This window comes from Hyaena hyaena, unplaced genomic scaffold (genome assembly GCF_003009895.1).
Source record: "Hyaena hyaena isolate Hyena2069 unplaced genomic scaffold, ASM300989v1 scaffold_55, whole genome shotgun sequence".
In the NCBI taxonomy this organism is placed as follows: Eukaryota; Metazoa; Chordata; class Mammalia; order Carnivora; family Hyaenidae; genus Hyaena; species Hyaena hyaena.
In genome coordinates, this window is record NW_024080687.1 from 2,498,142 (window position 1) to 2,514,331 (window position 16,190).

The 16,190-nt window shown below is 36.4% G+C and overlaps 1 protein-coding gene across 3 annotated transcripts in view; it reads left to right on the plus strand.

The window, feature by feature from the left end:
* The window catches only part of SUPT3H (SPT3 homolog, SAGA and STAGA complex component), a 554,087-nt gene that overhangs the window by 233,739 nt on the left and 304,158 nt on the right, over positions 1–16,190 (plus strand). The window lies entirely within an intron of this gene.

The following is a 16,190-nucleotide window of genomic DNA, read 5'->3' on the forward strand; positions in this document are numbered from 1 at the left end:
ATTATACCTCACTAAATCTGGCTCAAAACAATGCTTTGTAAAGTACATAATATGAAGTAAACCACCCACCTGTTGAAGATACGCTACTTCTATTATAGCTTTCTATTATCTTTGTGGATAGAAGTACCTCTGTTCCAGTTTGACAAGCATGGGCTAGGAAAAAATTTAGATAGCTAATTACGATAGTTAATTTATGAACAATTTCAGCTGTAAAGAAGTGTTCCCTAGCATAAATTGTAGAGGTTACAGAAAGCAATAGTTTCTTGAGTAACACAAATAAACAGTGTTCTAATTACAAACTAAAATCAAAAGATACTAATGCTATGATCACGGATACAGTTTCATATGATGTGTGAAGTGAACTTTAACTGCCAGTGTCAGAATCAAAACCTGAGTCAAGCTATTGCCATGTTTCATCAAAAGTTCGGTAAATATTTCTCTCCGTGTTTTCATCATCTTCTTAATTTTCCCTATTCCAGCCAGAAAGGAAAAAAAAAAATCAGCCAAAATCACCAGTCTCTTCCTTCCTCAGATTTTTAATTGAATGCCAAAATCCCTCAAGTAATAAATGTTGACTCTAACCAGAAGATGCAAGTGGATCAAAACTTTAAACATATAAAGCAGCTAATTTAGCACATGAGCAAATACAGAAAAGGTCAAGAGAAAAGGTCCACCAAGCCTCCCTTCCACCTTTTTGTATGCCACACTACTAAAACTGACCCTTAAATAGTTTCTTAACATACGTGCATCCCAGTCACTCCAACAGTTACAGCATTCTAGCAGTTTCACAGGAAAGACAAATCCTTAGTTATCATTTCAGTCAGCTCGTTGAGAACAGGGGAGTCAGATGTAAAGTTCCAAGAAATTCCAAGAGACTGTCAGACGTTGGTATACCCTGGAGGAGCAGGGAGAGAGGAAGAAACAGAATCCAAAGCAGGCTCTAGACTCAGCCGTCAGCACAGAGTCCGACACGGGGCTTGAACTCACGGATCATGAGATCATGCCCTGAGCCGAAGTCAGGTGCTTAATCGCCTGTGCCACCCAGGAATCCCTAAATAGTATTTTTTATCCTTTCATCCATTGGTGGACAAAAGTTATTCCACATCTTGGCTAGTTAAATAATGCTACACTTCTCATAGGGGAGCATACACTGTATTTCAAATTAGTGTTTTTGTTTTCCTTGGATAAATAACCCTGAAGTGGAATAACTGGATCATATGGTAGATCTAGGTTTAATTTTTTGAAGAACCTCCATATTGTTTTCCATTGTGCCTGCACCAATTTACATTCCCACCAACACTGACGAATGGTCCCCTTTTCTCAACATCCTCTCCAGCACTTGTTATTTTTTGTCTTTTTTATAATAACCATTCTAACAGGTGTGAGCTGATACCTCATTGTGATTCTGATTTGCATTGCCCTGATAATTAATGATGTTGAGCACCTTTTCATGTGCCTATTGGCCATCTTTATGTCTTCTTTGGAAAAATGTGTCTTGGGATCCTCTGCCCATGTTTTAATTGGATTGTCTGTTTTCTTACTCCTGAGTTGTTTGAATTTTTTATACATTTTGGATATACTTACTATCAAATATATGATTTGCAAGTATTTTCTCAGTGGGTTTTTCCATAGGTTGCCTTTTTATTTTGTTGCTGGTTTCCTGGGCTATGCTGAAGCTTTTAGTTGGTGTAGTCTTAGGTGTTTATTTTTGCGTTTCTTGCCTCTGCATTATCGAAGTTGAGATTTAAACCGCATACAGCTGGCCCTTCCCTAGGGGCGTCTTGCACTACCTGGCTCTGTCCCCTACTCTTCATCTTCTGATCACCTCTATAGGCAAGCTGAATCCAGAAGACAGATTGTCATCCTGTAATACCTCAGCTGGGAATTCATTATCTCTAAGTCTCATTTTTTTGGTCCCTCTGCACATGTCAATGCATGATCATGAAAATACTGCAAATATTGATTTGGGGATTACAAATAAATTTTAGTGAGTAGATGTTTTCACAAATAAGAAATTTGTGGACTATGAGGATTCACTGCATTTACTTTTCCATTTTCCATAATAGAGCTGGGTAGCTAATTGAACCCTAACCAAATGAGAAGTAAGTAAAAGTCTGCTATAGGGCTTTTGCTTTTCTTAATTAGGGTGACCAAATGACCAGGTGAGAAGATTTCCTAGAAGAACGTTTTATCAAGACCTAGAATATAGAACTTTTAGGTATCCAGATTTTTCCTTGTATAACAGAATCATTACTCTCCTACAAATTATACTTTTTTTTGTTTCTATGAGGAATTTTACTGTATTAATTTTTTCATTGTATTTTAATTTCTTATTCTACTCTTATTTAAACATACAAATTTCACAGAATTTTTTTTTGTTTCAATTCAGTATTCATTTCAGGCAGTTAGGAAACTCACCATAATTCACTTACATATAAAAAATGTTTTTACCAGCTAAAACAATATTTTTAGTTTCAGATTTTGCTATGCTTGCAGAATCTATGTGTGTTGTGATTCATTTTTATGGAAAATCTTTACATCTCTAGAGTGTAGACACAGTCCTTATACTTTTGGTCATCTAATTTTAGACTAATTTTCAAGAAAACATTTGGTCATGCTTTTAAGGTATTTTCTCTTCCACTCTGAAGCCTTGCTATTTTGCTGCTCCTCTGAGTACTTGTCATAGACCTATCTTCTTGTAAAGTTCTTTTTAACATTCCAGAAACTTTTACCTGCCTTGTTCGGAGACCTGCCTCATACTAACTATTTTTCAAAATGAGTAATATAGTGAGTTTGTATCTTAATTGACAAGGATGCAAATGAGTCACATCTCAGACTGCCAAGTGGCTGTTTAAGAAAAACACATTGGTATCCTTGTTAATGATCTTGGTTTTAACCATCTGAGAAGTACATGCCATGCTTTATGATAGCCCTTATGATACTTAACATTTCCAATGATACTTCAAAGTATTTTTAAAAAAAATTTTTTAATGTTTATTTTTGAGAGAGAGAGAAAGAGAGATGCAGAGCATGAGCAAGGGAGGGGCAGAGAGAGACACACACAGAATCCAAAGCAGGCTTCAGGCTCTGGACTGTGAGCACAGAACCCAACCCAGGGCTCAAACTCACAAACCACGAGATCATGACCTAAGCCGAAGCTGGGATGCTTAACTGAGCCACCCACGTGCTCTGATATTTTAAAGTTCTGCTTCATTTCTCTGGTGACTACAATATAGGCTAATCATTTGGACTCAATTTCTTTTGTTATTTTTGTGATGTTGGACCAACTATCTGTTGTTGTTGTCATGCACATGTATGTGTTTAAACTGTGGCCTCTGATTTCTACTTTGGAGAAAAAAGCTGAGACTAATAATTGTCTTTTGAAAATTGCTGATGTAACTGAACTGAAATTATTAATATTTTACTCTTACATTTCTGAAAAACAAAATGAAATAATTCAAGAAGAAGACAAACCAACGAACAAAAAACATAATAGGGAGAAACCAAATATGAATTTTATTGTTAGTAACTAAACAAATAAAAGAATGAAAATACTTTAAAAATTACAAAATTTATAGTAGAGTTCTGCAGAAACTAAAAATTTATAGTTTTTATAAAATGTGGAGGGGCACCTATGCGGCTCAGTCAGTTCAGTGTCCGACTCTTGATTTAAGCTTAGATCATGATATCAAGGTTTGTGGGTTCGAGCCTCACATCGGGCTCTGTGCTGACAGCATGGAGCCTGTTTGGGATTCTCTCCCTCCCTCCCTCTCTACCCCTCCCCTGCTCCCAATCTCTTTCTCTCTCTCAAAATAAATAAATATGTAGAATATGTGGAATTGTTGACTGTTCAGAAACTATGTAGATAACTTATGGGTTATGGATAAATCTGCATGTTTCTAGCTAGCCTCCGTGATACCTATCTCTGAAGAAAGTTTGATGTTTACATGTTGGGTGATGCTAATGATTATAGCTAATTTAATGACGGCAACCTGCCTATCATTAGATCCTTTCCCAGGGAAGATACTTTTGATCTACACCTTACATATCTAATGGACCTGAGTTTGGAGCCTTAGATATTCAGTTGATTAAGTAATTTGAAATTGTGACTGTTGAGAAGTAATCTGAGCTGGGTGCATTAAAATATATGCCTAATAATCTTTCACCTTATAGAAGGTGGATTCAGAGTCCCTGAATGCAGTATTATCAAGCATCATAGGAAAACAGGCCTGTTGCATTGCTAACAAGTGTAGCTTGATCAAATCTAGCATAATGTCATATTTGGTGGCATATTAGCCTTGAATAGTAGAGGCTTGACCATCTGCAAAGAGCTGGACAGCTTGTCATGCATGTCCTTTAGTGAGGGGGGGAGGCTAGGGATGTAGAAGCAGGACTTTAACAGAGTTGCATAGATTTTTTTTTTTTTTTTTACATAGTCCATTACAGATTGTGGAATGCAGCAATAAAGATTGATACTCCATCAAATTGAGAGGCTGTTCCTTACCACTTGGATTTGATCCCCTTTGATCTCTTTTTTCTTTGATCTTGCAACCACTTTTCCCAGTGAGAGAGCATGACCCACTAGCAGGGTCCATCTGCCTCAGGGTGGTGGGGTATGTATTGTTGTTTTCTCATTATTTATATATTCTTGATGCCATGATCTGTACAATGTGTTTATGTCAGGATATGACCTCTGGCTCTGTGTCTTCATAATGTCAAACATCTAAGTCAGTGCAATGGGAGATAGGAATATTTCTGGAAGCCATTCCTATACCATGACAGCTAGCAGTAACCATACAAACAAATGACTGTTAACTAATCTGTCACATGAACTACAAACTAAAGGTATCTCCAGATTATCCTTCCCTTAGCTGGATTTCAAAGCTGCCTCAGTCACTCCAGAGTCACCCTTGCAAGAGGGAACTGTGATGACAGAGGGAAGTCCCCCTGGGGGGAAGACAGCTTTCTTCACCCACTATAATAGAAATACTCCATTTCTGTTGATTTTATTTATTAAAATTTTTTTAATGTTTATTCATTTACTGAGAGACAGACACAGAGCATGAGCAAGGGAGGGGCAAAGAGAGAGGGAGACATAGAATCCGAAGCAGGCACCAGACTCTGAGCTTTCAGCACAGAGCCCAATGCAGGGCTTGAACCCACGAACTGCGAGATAATCACATGAGCTGAAGTCAGTTCCTTAACCGACTGGGCCACCCAGGCACCACATTTCTGTTGATTTTAAAATAAAACTATATGGCCATGTATCTTAGACTTCTCCAGGTCCATGGAAAGATCTGATACATGTGAGGAGATCTTTAAGTGATGCTTAACTTCATTAGTTACATAATAAATCTACTTGTGTTTTCAGTATGTGTGTATATAATAAACTTGAAAGTTACTACAGGATCAGGAAAACACAATACAAGTAGACAAAACAATATGAGCCTATCAGTACAGTATTATAGAAGAGTAAGAGCTGCATCCCACTGCATTTCTAAGCTTCCTCTTAGCAAAAGCAAAGGACTGTCTATAGGTGCTTTGAAGTGACAAAAAATACACTAGTGCCAGTTGTGGGCACCTTGTAACATTCTGAAAAATCACTGATTTCTGCCAAGAAACTGAGCATTGGGAATATGGGAGATGATCACCCACAAATGAGAGAGAGAGAGAGAGGAACCATTGGTTCAGTTGTGACCATGTGACATTATGCATCACATATTAATATTGCAAGACCTCATTTGTTTATCAAGTTAAAATTTATTAGAAATATTTGCTCGTCTTGTGGAATACTTGCAAAGCAAGTTACTTGCAATCCAAGTTTTTACTGTATTGGTGTCTAATCTTTACTCAACCTTATGGTGGGTCCTGTGGGGTTACAAATATAATTATCGTCAGAAAGTTTATGGGTGTTGGGATAATATTCTCATGTGGAAAGAGAGTATTTTACAGCATTATGATAATTATATCTAATAACTGTGTGTGTTGTATCTAAGAATCCTGCTATCTTCACAACTCTGAGTTACCCCGAAAGAAGTCATTTTATAACTGTAGAAACAGAATCAGCAAGTAAATCTTGGAGCTGGAACCGGGAACCATTCCATTTGCCTCTTTATCTTTTTATCTTTAAATTTTTAAAAATCACTTCCTTCTTTTGTAAATAAAGAAATATTTTTTATAGTGTTACAGAAACATAACTTCATTATGTTTCATGATGTATAATTATACTGCATTTGTTTCCTATGGCTTCTGGCAACAGGTACTGCAAACCCAGTAGCTTAAAACAAGATAATTTATTGTCTCTCAGTCTAGAGGCTAGAAGTCCTAAATCAAGGTGTCAACAAGCTTGGTTCCTTCTAAGGGCTCTGAGGAAGTGTCTCTTCCCTGTTTCTCTACTTTCTCTCCCAGCTTCTGGTGATTACCAGCAATCATTGGGATTGGTGGGTTTTAGATGGGTTATGTCATCTCTGTCTCTATCTTTACGTGGTATTCTCTCTATGTCTTCAAATGACCATCCTTTTATTAGGGAACTAGGTACATTGGATTGGGGGTTCACCCTACTGCAGTATGACCTTGTCTATACTGCTTACATCTACAGTGATCTTATTTCCAGAAAAGATCAGCTTCTGAGCTGGTGGGGTTTAGGACTTCATAGCTTTTTGAGGAGACACACGTGATTTATAACATATACTTACATTATTATATATATGTGTGTGTGTGTGTGTGTTTATATATTATATACATATATATGTAATCTCATTTTTCTTGTTGAAATTCTGTCAATAGAAGGGCGCGTGGATGTCTCAGTTACTTAAGTGTCTGACTTTGGGCTCAGGTCATGATCTTGCAATTAATGGGTTCAAGCCCTGCATCGGGGCTCTGTGCTGACACCTCGGAGCCTGGAGCTTGCTTCAGATTCTGTGTGTCTCTGTCTCTCTCTCTGTCTCTCTGTCTCTCTGTCTCTCTCTCTCTCTGCCCTTCCCCTGATCACTCTCTGTCTCTCCCTCAAAAATAAATAAACACTAAAAAAAAAAAAAAAAAGAAAGAAATTCTGTCAAAAGAGAGTTTAAAGAAAGCAGTTGTGAAGTTGGCCACTGAAACCACATTACTTTAAGGAGCCACTTTAACAACATCTTGGAATGAAGAAGAGATGGTTATCTACAGTGTGCCTTTGAGAATCAAGTGAGGTGATACTTTAAAAATGCTATTTTTTTCCGCTGAAACATTAATTCCAGATAATTGCATTTTCATTTAAAATTAATTGAAAGTGGCATTCCTTTTACTTGATATCCTCTGATCAGATCATTGGAGGAGTAGTGGTGTCTGTTAAATTTTCTACGCATGTATCCTGACTTTAACTAGATTATTTGAATCCCAGTCCTTTTTCACTAGTACCGGAGAAACCGTGATATTAAAAATTACTCATGTTTTTAAACTATAAATATTATAAATTACCCTTCAAGTTAGGTAGTCCAAATTTTTTTAATAAAACGAAGACATTTTATTATTCTAAAATATATGTACTTTAAGAGAAGGTCTAGGTACTTTTTTGTTACATGTGTTGTCTCATACTTGTTTGTAATTTACTAAGATGGAATTGGAGCATTTTTAGAAAAACTTGTTTCTTGTTTTGCTCATAAAATTTTTCACATTTTCCCTAGATTGGCAGATGAACTGTGCAAAGCTGGCATTGATTTAAAGATGTTTAGAAGCAAACTTTTTGAAATCATATTTAATCATGTGAGTAGCAGAACAGAAAAGGGAGAGAAAAAGGAAGAAAGCATTTTGAAAATTTATGCCCATCATTCAGTCTGTGTCTTTAAATGTGGCAGCGAAGGTTATCCGAAGAAATGTTGCATTGCACCTTTTGACCATTCTTCAACTCAGGAAGGATGCAACAGTTTTGTTAGTTAAAAAACACTATACAAATGTTGAGGATATCTGCATGACATTAAGGGATTGAAATCATTTTGTCATCCTGTGATAAGGACAAGACCAGGTGGCTCCATTCTGTGGCTTAGGATGTGGGTTTCTTTGGTTTTGCGAGTCTCTGATACCGAGGGAAACAAGTTATGTATGTAAAATGAGTTATGTTTTTAGATACATGTAGTGTGGTAGCATAATTATTGCCCGTGGAATCCGGTCTGTTGGGCATTTTGTGACCATCTCTTTTCTTTTTTGTTTTCTTGTTTTTGTTTTTGTTTTTATTTTTGTGTTTTTAAGTAAAGTGTAGAGGGATCATGCTGAGCAGTTACAAATACATTGTTTAAGATCAAAGTGCTGGTTTTGGTGTTACTTTTATCCTATTTGAAGGTCAGATGATTATTTGCTATAATGTGCATTTCAGAAGTGAAAATTGCTAATTTGTGGGTGGAATGGCCTATGACCCATATACGGAAGAACTTTCTGCTGCTTCAGCAGAAGGCGTTCTACTAGTATCTAGCACCATTGCCCTAATCCATGGGTTTCATTTCTTCAACCCAAGCCCTGAAGTCACCTCAGTCTTTCCCGTTGCTCTTTCAATTTTCACCTTACCGTGCTTTTATTCATTAAAGGCAACATTCTCATTCACTTGTTTATATAGGAGAGAACTTATGATTCAGCCTGTACATAAGAGGAAGTTCTAGCTTGGTCAAGTTTCTTATCAGCCCAGTAAGTGTGTAACTATAGTTTCCACTTGTTCCACACTGACTGTAGTGTGCTATCCATCTCTGACCTACCTTCTTTCTCTCTAAGATAATCAGGGTTACACTCTGCAAACTGCAGATCCGAATCTTCTCTTTCCAGAATCGTATATTCAGGATCCTTGTACAGGCATTTTGGTGGAACTTCTCTTCTAAATCCCGATAAAAGTCTTGAAAGCTTTCTCTTTAATTTTTTCATTGTTCAATCATTCCTTCATTGGTCATTCACTAAGCACCATCCTCCAGTGTTTTCAGTCTTTTTTTTTTTTAAATAATAGCTTCCCATGTTAAATTAAGATGAGTTTCCACAATATAATCTGTTAATAAGTCACATACTTAAGATGAAATTTGCCTGTAGTGAAAAGATTGTCTTCAGTCATAGCTTTGAACGTCAGTTGGCTGTTTACAAATGGCTAGGTGCAATGTGGCCAAATGCAGGTAAAAAGAACTTGAAAAATCATTTTTACTGTGAGCTCCTTATGATCTCCGTGAAGGCAGAGACCAATGTTGTTCACCATGTTTCTAACAGCTCCATAATCCTGGCTATATATAATGGGTGTGATGTAAATCGTCTTTGAATGAATGAATGATGCAGATACCAAGCTCCCTGTGACTTGAACCAAGTAGAGAAACACAAGCTGTTAACCATTAGGATTTTTCTTCATCTGAAATTAGCTTCAAATTAGGAAAGGAGCTGCTTCTTCAGGTTAGACTCTCTCATTCTTATGATTTTGAGCAGGCTGTAATTCTTTGTTTGCACTTGTATCTTTACATGGCTTGCGTCATAGAGAAGACAGGTTGTCAACAATATTATTATTACTCTGATGTAAAGATAGCTGTTGCAGTGACTATAAGCATTGAGAATTAAGAATGTTAAAAGTACGTTAAAGTACTTTGAGACTTTGGTTTTAGCCGTGCTATTGAGTTCCTGAACAGATGTCCTTTAACACAATTTGAACCAAATAATGCTGAAAAACACAGTACTTTCCTCAACTTTTAAGCCATTTAATTGTAAACTTCAGCTAAAGCCTTTACTTTAAAAATTGAGATAAAGTTCCCAACGCCACATGTGCCCAAAAACATTAAAATAAAATACGTCACAGGTAGCTTGATCTAAAAAATATTAGATGTTTGTCTAAACACAGATCTTGGCAAGAGCAAAATGATTTGCTAATCAAAATGATTACTTTTGTGATTATTTGAAACGACCTTTTCTTTCTTTCTCTTTTTTAAGTTTATTTATTGAGAGAGAGAGAAAGAGAGCAGGGAAGGGGCAGAGAGAGAGGGCAAGAAAGAGAATTGCAAGCAGGCTCCACACTGTTAGTGCAAGCCTCATGCGGGCTCACACCCACGAACCAAGACCTGAGTCGAAACCAGCAGTGGGATACTCGACAGACTGAGCCACCCACGTACACCGAAACAACTTAAAAAAAAAAAAATCCCTTATAACTCAGTTCAATTTAATTGAGTTATTGATAAAGCTATTAAAACGTAATTTATAATCTTTTTTATTTCCCTTTCCGAGTATGCTTTTGCATACTTTGTTTTGTGTTTGGGCAGAGAGGCATATCATATAGAGATCTTTCATATAACAAAATATTACCAGCAAAATTGGCTGTGAAGTCTGTCAATTTAGTGCCATTATGTTTATTTAAAATTAACCTCTTAGAACTTGAAGAGGGATAGATAACACATTAGGTATAATTTTCAAACGTGTTATAATGATCATTTTTACAGAACAAAGATCAGGACATAGTTGACAAGTATAGATGTACATAGAGAAAGTGGGATATATTGTCACTATACTGTATTAACATGGTGAATTTGTCTCTAGCAATGTGAAATAAAAACTCACATTTGATTTTTCTTTAAATAAGGACCAAAAATTACTTCTCAGCCCAGAAAATGGTTTTGTTCAGGAAGTAGGATTTGTTTTGTAAACTGCACACAATGTTCTTATGCAGTTGACTATATTCAGTTTCATCTTCACTATTAACTGAGCACAGTCAACTCCTAGAGGCATCTTGGAGCCTCTGTTTTCTTGTGTCTTACTATGAAGTAGCACTTGAACCAGAAGGGGCATTTTCCTCTTTGGAGTTTGCTAGAAATAGTCTTAGTAAATGGTACAGATATTGCAATCCTAGAGTAAACCATCAAGGTTTTCTTTGTCAACCAACCATTTCCCTCCCAACTCTCATGCCTAAAATAGATCAATTTAAGTTTTATATATTGGGCTTTCATGTAAGATTTTAAGGACAAAATACCAGCTGCTTAAAGAAAAGAAAAATAGTTTTAAATCACTGGGATAATCTTTAAAGTCTCTTTATTTTCCCTTTTGCACTATTTGCCTGTTTTCCTCAGATGATTCTAAATATGAAGATGTCTGAGTGAATTTTTCTAGAAATTTAAATTATATGACAGATGCACTCTTCCATATTCTGTCAACAAAGAACAAATAGATGAACTATATAAAGGATTTTCATGTTTATAAGTAATTGTATGAGTACATTTTGTATGGTAGAGGGTGATTCATGGAAATACATGGTTAGACAGGGTGGGGTTGTAGAAAAATCCCCATCTTATATTAGTAAGAAAAAACTAAACCTAATGGGATGAGTGAACTTTAAAAATCTATTTTAATTATGGAACTATTGACTTGGCAACTCTAACAATATAATACTTTGTGAATGTTGAGCAATAACTTTGACCTGTCTTTAGTAACACAAATATGCACAGTCATTTTCCATGTAATATTTAATAATATAGTTTCTATGTAGGTGTAGTCATCAGTTTTTTCCATTGTCTAATTTTTCATTTTAGTTTATTATTGAAAGTTATTGAATGATTGTGAGAAATATAGCCTAATGTCTGTTGCTCTTACAGTGATTAATTCCTGTTTTTTCATTAATGTTTCTATTAAGAGCTAATAGATACTGGGGGTATAGTAGTGAACAGGATAAAATTTCTGTCTTCGTGAAGCTTATATTCTAATGGCAGAGGCAGATATAAACAAATCGATAGGGGATATGTCTGATAGTGGTAAGTCCTAGGAAGGAAAAATAAACAGGTTTAGGGGATATATTATGACAGAAACTGGTATTTTCAATATGGCTGCCAACGAAGGCCTATCTGACAGGTGATGTTTAAGCAGAGATTTGAGTAAAATTATGCTATTTTATGGGGGGATAATTTCCCTTCTGAGGGACTAGTGAATGCTAAAACCGTTAGTTGGGAACACATTTGTTCTGTTTAAGGAACAGTGCACAGGCTGTTTGGTAAGGGTATGAAGAATATGGTAGATAAGGGCAAAGAAGCCAGACTTTGCAGGCTTTGGTCAGAAGTTGTGATTTTATTTGAATATGTGTATATATTTTAAATGGAGGAGTTTGATTAGGGGAGGGACATGACTAGATTTAAAAGGCTTGCTCTAGCTGCAGTATGGAGGAAAAGACATTAGATGACACAGAGGTATTAGGCTTAAGCAGAGAAATCAGATTAGAGGCTACTATAACAGTAGCTCACTAGAGGTGATGGCAGCTTGGATTAGGGCACTAGCAGATGCAGATGTGAAAAGGGGTTTAATTGTAGAAATATTTTGAAGGTAGTTGGCAAGATTTTCTAACAGATCAGATGTGGAACATAAGAAAAAGAAGTCAGAGTTGATTCTAAGGCCTTTGGGCTGAAGAATTAGGTGAGTGAATATACACAGTCACACTAGTTCATGTGCAAGAGAACTGGAAATTTAAGATGTTCAAAAAGCACATTGTGTGCTAGCAGTTTGGGTTGCGTACATACATAAAGTTGTGAGACCCTCTAACTTGTTGGCTCTGAAATGAGCAAACTTGGATATCCCTCCACAATGACTTGCTGTTACTGCAAGCATTTGTTGCTAGTCACCATGCTATGCAAAACTACACAATGAAAACAATAGGATTTGTGGAAAAAGGTTATTATGGCATAACACTCAAAAACTTATTAGTGACGTTTTTTAAAAAGATCATAAATGTTAAGCGGTTACCAAATAAATGCTGCAGTATATTTGGTACTTTATAGTTCAGAATCTATTATTCTCTTGTGGGCATGGGTATGGAAAGCATTGCAATATTGTGAGTTTCTGTGGAGTGATGCAAAGCGGCTTACTGAAATCCGAAGGAAAGTCGTAACACCAGATGTGAATGGATATGAGTCACACCTCGCATGGTGAGCTGAGGTGGCTGGTGGAGGTTTTTGAAGTGTGTGCCTTTTGTACACTATAATCCTGGTTCAGGTGGCTGCAGCTTTTTGCATTCACCTGATGTTTTTTGTGGATGAAATCTCTCATAAATGAGCAAATGAAAAATTTGAGTTCTGTTCACGTTGTTCCCTAATTTATCAATTACATTGGAATAAATTTTCAATTGCAAAATTAGTGTTATAGCAGGATCAATATCTAGTGAATTTGGGCACATTACTTGCCCTCTCAGAACCATGATTTTCCTTTATGTAAAATAAGGATAATAGATTTCAACTTACGGGGTTTGGGGGAGTTGTTTTCTTTCCTTTTTTTTTTTTTTTCTTCTTTTTTTAAGTAGGCTCCACACCCAGCACGGAGCCCAAGGTGGGGCTTGAACTCAGGACCCAAGATCAAGATGCTCAACTGGCAGACCCACCCAGGCCCCCCTGCTTTGTGGGAGGGTTAAGTGAGTGTGCGTTGGGACGAAAATATTTGTTAAAATTTAAAGGCTTTCCTGTAACCTCTATTTAGAAATTGCTTTTTCTAGAATAATTAAAAATGTAAAAATACATGTTTTTATGATTTTTATTTCTCTATTTTGGCATCAGTGTATGTATAAAGATTTAACTTTTTATAGATGATTTAAGCCTATGCCTGTAATTTAGTTGCTATTAGCAAATAATGCCTTACTTTTCTGTGAGACTACATGGTGGAAAGCATAAGATTGTTGCTTAATATTCTCTATAATGATAAATTCCTTTATTAAAACGGTATAAATATGTAACTGCTAGCAACCGATACTATTTCTTTCATCTTCTTTCCTGTTTCCTTTACTTCAGTTGTCTCAGTTGAGGCCTTAATGTTTTATCTTTAGTGTTATCATAGTGGAATTGAATTCCCTCTGTTTTCTGCCTCTGTCTGTGTCCCTGGAACTAAAATGTGCCTGCTGCCTCCATTGCTCCAGTTCATCCATCCTTCATGCTGTGCTAGAGTGACAAAGTGATCAGCCCATTTGCTTGCTCAGAGCTCTCCTCATACTCCAGCCCTCCCCTCCTGTGATGTCACAGACTGGATCATCTGATTCTCTGGATCATCTATCTGATTCTCGCCCAAGTTGCTAGAGATGCCTGGAGTGTATCTGTCTGTTGCAGTCCTGTCCCCTCTTTATGGATATCCCTTCCACAGCAACGAGTATACTGTATCATAACTCTTCCCAATTTATGGCCTCATTGAAGTCTAAGCCTTTTGTGCTTGGAGATTTTGTATTTCTTGTTACCCATTGGGGGGTCTAGCACATACCACATGTTCAACAAATATTAGGGAAATAAATGAAGGAAAGAAGGTTTGAACACTGAGCCAAATGTAGATCAAGATTTTTATAGAACTGAACACATGGGTTCAGTGTTAATAAATTGTTCAGCTTTTATCATTCGTTGTTTCACTTCACGTCCCTTTATTTTCTATGCCCAGGAAAAGATATTTTAAGTATCTCAGCAGTATAGTGTAGTGGTTAAGAACACAGTCTCTGGAGCCAGACTGACTTGGTTATACTTTTGGCATGGCCACTTATTAGTTTGGTGACCTTAGGCAATTTATCAGACTTCTCAATGCCATAGTTAAATGTTATTTCCCCAAATAATATATTTTAAATTGTTAAATTTTACCTTTGATCTCTAGTTTACAAAAATAATATAACAAAAATAGAATCCTTCTTCTTGATTGGATATGGATATGAAAACAATCTGGTTGAAAAGGGAGGACATTTAACAAGCATTGTATTTAAATGCTGTAGATAGTGAGTTTTTTCCTTCTAAAATTTCAGATGGTAACAGTGCCTAACTATGTCAGTCTTTAGGTGGAATGTTATTCTCGGGCACTAGAGTTGAACTTAATGTCACAGTAAAAGTACACTTAACAGTATTTTCTATTTTTTTTCTTTTTTGTTGAAGTATATTTTATATAGTGTGAAAATCACTATTTTAAGTAAAAGGTGATTTTTTTACGTAAACTTGTAGGCGTGTATACTTGTCACTACAGTCCAGTTGTAAGCATTTCCCACTCCCTTAAACTTGTTTTCATCTTGTTTGCAATCATATTCCCAGCCCTGTTTATCTCCTTTCTATCTCTGTAATCTTGCCTTTTCTTGATATTTCAAGAAATGTATCCAAAATGGAATCACATACATGCGGTGTATTTCATCTGGCTGCTTTCATGTAACATGTTTTTGACATTGATTCACATTGTAGCGTCGATCAATATTTCCTTCATTTTCATTGCTAAGTAGTATTCCCTTGTGTGAACATACCATTTTCCCCCCCCCATTTACTAGTTGATGCACATTTGGATCATGCTCCCTTTTTGGGTCTTATGAACAGTGCTGATATGGACATATGCACACAGTTCTTTGAGTGGACATATGCCTTCTACTCTCTTGGATGAGTTCCGTGGAGGGGAATTGCTGGGTTGTATGGTAAGGTTAGGTTTACCTTCTTAAGAAAATGTCAAACTGTTTTTCTAAAGTGACTGTATCATTTTATGTCCACGCCAGCAATATAGAGGATTCCATTTTTTTTTCCCTGTCAGCACTTGTAATTTGTGTGTCTTGCTGATTATGCCTATCCTCGTAGGTATAAAGTCATATCTCATTACAGGTTTGTTTTGGATTTCCTTCATGACTAATGATATTGGACATAATTTCATCATCTCATTTTCCGTTAGTATATCTTCTTTGGAGCAATGTCTGTTCAAATTCTGCGCCCATTTTTTAATTGGATCATTCATTTTCTTGTTCTGTTTTAAGAGTTCCTTATGGGGGCGCCTGGGTGGCTCAGTCAGCTAAGTGTCCGACTTTGGCTCAGTTCATGAATTCACGGTTCGTGGGTTCGAGCCAGGCATCAGGCTCTGTGCTGACAGCCGGCTCAGAGCCTGGAGCCTGCTTCAGATTCTGTGTCTCCCTCTCTCTCTGATCCTCCCCTGCTCACATTGTCTCTCTCTCTCTCAGAAATAAATAAAACATTTAAAAGAATTTAAAAAAAGAGTTCCTTATGTTTTCTGAATAGGAGTCCATCTGATATGTGATTTGCAAATATTTTTCATCTGTGAATTGTCATTTTACTTTCTTGATGTTGTCTTTTGAAAAGCAAAAGTTTTCAGTTTTAATCAAGTCAAATTTATACATTTTGTCTTTTATTGCTGATGTCTTGTGAGTTGAGTGCTTAATATTTTCATAACTTAATGTAAGTATAGTTATGGTGAGATTTACACCTGCTATTTTGCTGTTTGTTCTCTGTCTC